The 6,000-nt window shown below is 40.3% G+C and overlaps 1 protein-coding gene across 4 annotated transcripts in view; it reads right to left on the bottom strand.

The window, feature by feature from the left end:
• gpm6b.S (glycoprotein M6B S homeolog) overlaps positions 1-6,000 on the bottom strand; it is an 89,190-nt gene that overhangs the window by 23,337 nt on the left and 59,853 nt on the right.

Raw genomic sequence — 6,000 nt, 5'->3', positions numbered from 1 at the left:
CCCCCAACATTTTGGTGCATGTTCTTTGCAGTGGAAGTTGGTCAGTGTTGACCTGTACCATAAATGCCATAGAGGTGCAAGAAGTTTGTTGAACACAGGAGCATGGGCAGATAGCATGCATCTATCCAGAGGTGCCAATGTGGGGCACTACACACAGAGCAATATGTTCTAGCACAAGTGACATGTAGATGACGAGCTAAATGTATGTTGCAATACACCACACTTGCCTTTATACAGGTAGGAACAAGACATTAGCTAACCATATACAGCATAGAATGTATTAAAGGAGAAGGAAAGGCGCTCTTTACTTAGGCCAAAAGTTAGGCACCCCTAAGTGATTGTATATACTTGCTTTACACCCCAGCTGGTGCTCCTATCAGGAGAAAACTGCACTGACTTGGGGTTCTTCTAGCGAGCACCACAGAGTGATTGGCACCCGGATTCTTTTTTCTTTGTGCAGGTGCACATACGCAGTAGCGAGAAAAGCTGAACTTTAATGAAGAGGTCGGCTATTTTGATCTCCTGTGCATGCGTCTGCCCTGGGAAATTTGAAAAAGGAGGAAGCCAATCTCTCCCTGGTGCTCACCCGGAAGAGCCCCCTGACTGGTAGTTTTCTCCTGATAGGAGCACCAGCCCCCGGTGTAAAGTATATACAATCACTTGCCTTTTGGCATCCCCAATTAAATATGCCTTTCCTTCTCCTTCAATGTTCATTGTAATGTTGTTATGGGGTTATGTTACCGTTTTGCTTCCTTGTAATATGTAGTCACACCTTAGCTACACCCCAGCTGCAGCAGCAGTTTAATACCACAGGCAATGCATAAGAAGAAAGGGTATAGTAATATTTTCCATGAAAACAAAGATAGGCAATTTTACACTTTCAAATTCAGCATATATTTTCCTTTAGTTTAAAAGAGCAAGAATGTACCTCTTTAGAATATTAGCAATTCACTCCTGCTCATACTCGTTCTGTACATGAACAAATATCTGTAGGTATTGTCTGCTGAAGCCTTTTTATTTTCGGCAATAATGAATACTTTTTTTTTTTTTCTTCTAGTTGTAAAACTAGTCAAACATTATTTTGCCCCAAGGTTCTCAGGAAGTGAGACATTGATTCAAAAATTCTAGGGCTTTCATATGCAAAGCTGGGAAACTAGGGCAATCCTAAAAACAAGGGCAAGCTGCATTAAACTACTGAACCAAAAGCAGCTCTTTGTCCTCAATATGACAAACAATGCTGAAGGTCAGACAACCATGTCGCTAACTGCCAACAAAAGTATACTAACCATGATTCTACCACCTAAAGCCTACTACTACCAGATGGTTGGTCATCCTTCTGGCCTGAGAATTTTACACTCGTGTATTGCCATGTTATAACTTATAGAAACTCTTTCTTATAATGCCAAAGTAAACTTCTTTCAGCATGTATAAGCTTAATTTTACAACGCAGAATAAGTAATACTAAAGTATTATATCCTGTGGCCACGCACAGGCAGATATAATTTTTGTATCCAATGAATGCACTTTTCAGTAGGTTAAATACAAAAACTGCTTGTCTATACATTTTATTGCATTTGATACATTTTTTACTTCCATTATGTCCAATTTAAAAGTGTGAGAGACACCTTTCCCCTTTGGGCAGTTTATCCATATTTTGTTGGCCTCCTTTTATGTACTGAATACTTGACAGCAATGTTCTGTCCAATCCTTCGCATCTTTTTTACCATAAAGTCATTTCTAACTTCAGCAAAATTATTATACTAAATCATGTACCGTATATACTCGCGTATAAGCCGAGATTTTCAGCACCCAAAATGTGCTTGAAAATCCTACCTCGGCTTATACGCGGGTCAGCTGCCTTGTAGCGATGAATCCCCCTCCCAGCCGCAAAGAGCAACAGCGCGTGTCATCTGGTGTGAATGCGCATTTGGAGCAGGCGTGACGATGCGCTATGGAGAAGGCTATGGAGAAGGCATAGGACAACGCATGCGTCAAAGGTACGGTAATTACGGTAGGCGCATATGTCCTAAAATGCGTTCCGTACAGAGAAGGCAAACCCCTGCCCCACGTGACTGCTTTGTTGAACTGCGCGAGTGCGCGTCTTCTCTAGTCCCAGCGCCTTAAGCAGCGACCAGTGAGACCTTCACCTCAGGGTAAGTGCCGTCTCTTGTATCTTGTGCCTGCCCAACTCTCTGCTTGTCACACACGGAGGAAGGAATGGTGGAAGGTGCATTGATAAAAATCAGCGATGTCAAACCTGCAGCCCTCTATCTGTTGTCCAGCTATGACTTTTGCAATGCTATTGGGTAATACTCTATTATAGGCAAATATAAGGGCATAGCTTACTGTGATGCATAGCTAAACAATAAACAATATTCCACTCATAAACATAAAACCAAATATGTCCTCACACTTTGTTTCCTTAGGTAAATGGAAGATTATCCTTATTCAAGTAATATAGTATCCTTTAACCACTTACCTGCCATAGATCATGGCTGTCAAATACCCCGCTGCCAGAGTGAGCGATTTTATACATCTGGGTTCTTCTTTAATCTAAATGATGGCGTTTCAAGATCAAAGAACCTTTGCATTCACGGCTCCTGCATGTTGTAGTGAGGCATCCCAGCCGTGAAGAAAGAGCAACATATATAACATAGTTGTGTCTAGGCTTATACGCGAGTCAATAAGTTTTTCTGGTTTTCATAGGTAAAATTAGGTACCTCGGCTTATACGCGGGTCGGCTTATACACGAGTATATACGGTATGTTAAAGAAAGCTTGAACATTTTCTGGAAAAGGAAATTGTCTTCTCAAGGCTACATTTTTATAGGTATCTCAATTGTATGTGTGTGTAGAGGCGCAACTGTACACAGAATATGTGATCACTTTTTGTAAAAAATGTTTCTGTTCAAAATATGTGTAGCATATCATCAAAGGCCATCAAATCCCATAAAGGAGAAAGACCCACTCTCCTCATGTCTGCAGCACCCCAGGCCATATTTTACAACTGCAGAGAGGAAGGAAATCAAATTCTTTTCAGAAGTCACAACTATTGTAAGTCACACATCAACTGCAGCCTGAAACTGTATCTAAAGTATTGCTAGTGTTTAAGACAAAAGCACTGAACTTGGGCTCTACCTCCTTTGCTACCTCTACCCCCAAAGGGACTTCTCTCTGCTGGAAAGGGAAGACAGTGGTGCAGCCTTGAACTCCTGTACATCCAACTGCACCTGCCAATTTCCATTTCTACTCTGTGACTCTCTGCCAAAATTAAGCAGTGAAAAGTCAGAGTTCTCCAGTATTGGAATGAAATGTTTGTAGCGCATGTAAAAAAAAAAAACTTTAATATTAGGACTTCCTGACAGTGGTAATATCAGTATAATAACTGCATGGCCAAGGTTGGACAAGACAAAATGATGGTGCCTTACAATTCTGAAACTGTACTGTTCCTGTTTTCTTTGCAGTAGTCTAGTACAGGTATAAGATCTATTATCAGAAATGCTAAGAATCAAAATAATTTTCGTTAAGGAGTAGAAAAGGTTAAATCACGGGAGGTATCCAGTACTCCAGATCTGGGGTACTTCTGAGCAATCTCCTTAGTGCTTCTTCCTTGTTCTCATGGGGGAGAAGCCAAACTTTAACCAAAAAGCTGGCGTTTCCACTCTACTGTCTATGCATCGGGCCATTGAAGAATGAAGCAGAATATTGGATTGGTCCGTGGTGCTCACTCAGAAGTACCCCGACCCGTGCAGTTTTCTGCTAACAGGAGCACTGTCTGGGGTTTCAGGTACAAGATTATAATCAACAGGGTTGCCTAACAGCCTGATTTTGAGACAACCGGATAAAACTGCCCCCAGGCTGCTGGCCATAAATGCCACATTTAATTACTTAATGAGGTAAATATATGTTTATAATGGAAGTAATTTTATTACTGATCTGACCACAACTGCTAAAAGTACACACGCTCAAAATGAATGAATTAATACACAATTGCAGGCCCACTGTTTTACTGGTAACTTATTCTCAAGCCCAACTCTATAATAGTAGCCTTATGCATCTATAAATTGTTTTATGGGATCCTGAACATCTATCCCTTATAAAAATCCACAGTGGGGAGGCTCAGACGGATGATGAGACCAATGCTCAAGTATGGTATGGTAGTGTGTAAACAAACATTGAACAGTTTTTTGAAAATGGATGCACTTGCAAAGTATACAGTATATTACTAGTAAACCACGGTACTCAATCAATCAATTATGCATCAATTAAGAACTTGACAGTCACCTTAAAGGAGAAGGAAAACGTTAAAACTAAGTAAGCTTTATCAGAAAGGTCTCTATAAATACACCAGTAAACCCTCAAAGTAACGCTGCTCTGAGTCCTCTGTTGAAAGAAACACCACATTTCTTTCCTTCTTTTGTGTACACATGAATTTCTGTATCAGACTTCCTTCTTTCAGCCTAAACCTCCAGGGCTAAAGTTTGAGCATGCTCAGTTTGCTCTTCTCCCCCTCCCTCCTCACTTCCCCCTCCCTCCTCCCCTCCCTGCTTTAATCTGGGCCCAGAGCTATGAGTGAGCAGGGAGAGACTCAGGCAGGAAGTGATGTCACAGCAAGCTAATATGGCAGCTGCTATCCTAAACAAACAGAGAGAGCTACTCAGGTATGGTAAAGCATTCTGCAGAATAAATACAGTGTTAAAGCTCGCCCTATTATGGCTAATCTGTTGGCAATAAATTGCTTTGGTAGCTTTGCTACTAATTTAAGGGTAAAGTCATACAGAGCAATTCCATGCCTTTTGTTACCAATCTGAAAAAACTCTCAATGTATTCTTATTTCCCCTGCACAAAAATGATGGGTATTGTTTTCAAGTAATAAAAGCAGGCAATTACCATATGGCTAAATGGTGAATGATTCAGAGTATTCTGTCGTCCAACACACCAAATATGAAATCACCCCATGTGCCATTACCCTAAAGCTCAGGTGAGACTGGGAGATAAAACACTGCTGTAGCTGGCAAAAAGCACGTTTGATTGTTTTTGAACTAAAGCAACAAACAATGCTCGAACAACATAAGCAAGAATAGGACACTGCTCAAAACAATACCATTAATCCTTCCTAGAAAACATGGTGGGCTGACACTGGTGGTGGAAAAAACCTAGAACTGACTGAAGGAGCAGCTGTCGTTTCCAAGTAGAATATTAGTGTTAAATTGAAAGTAATGGATTAAATGCGGAGACCTATTCACTTCCCATTAGATCAGTAAAACACAAATATTAAATCACTGATGGTCAGAATCACTCCAACCTAAAGATGTTTTAATGAGTCTACAGGGGGACATTTATCAACAGGTTTTTGAGCTGAAAAGGTCACAAGTGACTTGTGTTCACATAGACAGCTCATTTATGGAGTGGGAAGACTCATTATGGTCAGTTTGTGAGCATTGTAGATCTTCTTTGACAATTGCTTCTTCTATGGCCGTCACAGACATATAAATTACTGGGATCCAAGCGGAGATTCAGTGATTAGTAAAGGGTGCCACATACAGATTTGACACTGATCTAACCCTTTCTACGGTTCATGAACTCTTTGATGTCTGGCATCTAACAGCAACTCTATTAAAACTCATTATCTGAAGTGATGTAACAGCTGATCACTCTGTAGACATATAGGTCACTGACTGCTTATAGCCTAAATGGGGTTGAGATTTCTCCCATGAAACTCATTTACACAATAAAAATTAAATTAGAAAGTGCCAAAAATAAAAATGCAACTATATATATTATATTTATGTGCCAATTGCAACGGTTTCCTTGCTTTAACCTCCATTATAAAGATTTTATCCCAAGACCCCTCATCCTTCTGGTCACCAGTTCTTTGTAGCAACAAACCTTGTCTTCTAAAAGATCCAAAACCCAACAACTTTCTGATATCCAAGTGAATTAGGTCTGTCCACCCTATAATAATGACAATACTGAGTTAGATACAATGGGGTAAATTTAC

The sequence above is a fragment of the Xenopus laevis genome, chromosome 2S (genome assembly GCF_017654675.1).
Source record: "Xenopus laevis strain J_2021 chromosome 2S, Xenopus_laevis_v10.1, whole genome shotgun sequence".
Lineage (NCBI taxonomy): Eukaryota > Metazoa > Chordata > Amphibia > Anura > Pipidae > Xenopus > Xenopus laevis.
The sequence above is the reverse complement of the archived record's forward strand: the minus strand, read 5'-3'. Positions and strand labels throughout refer to the sequence as shown.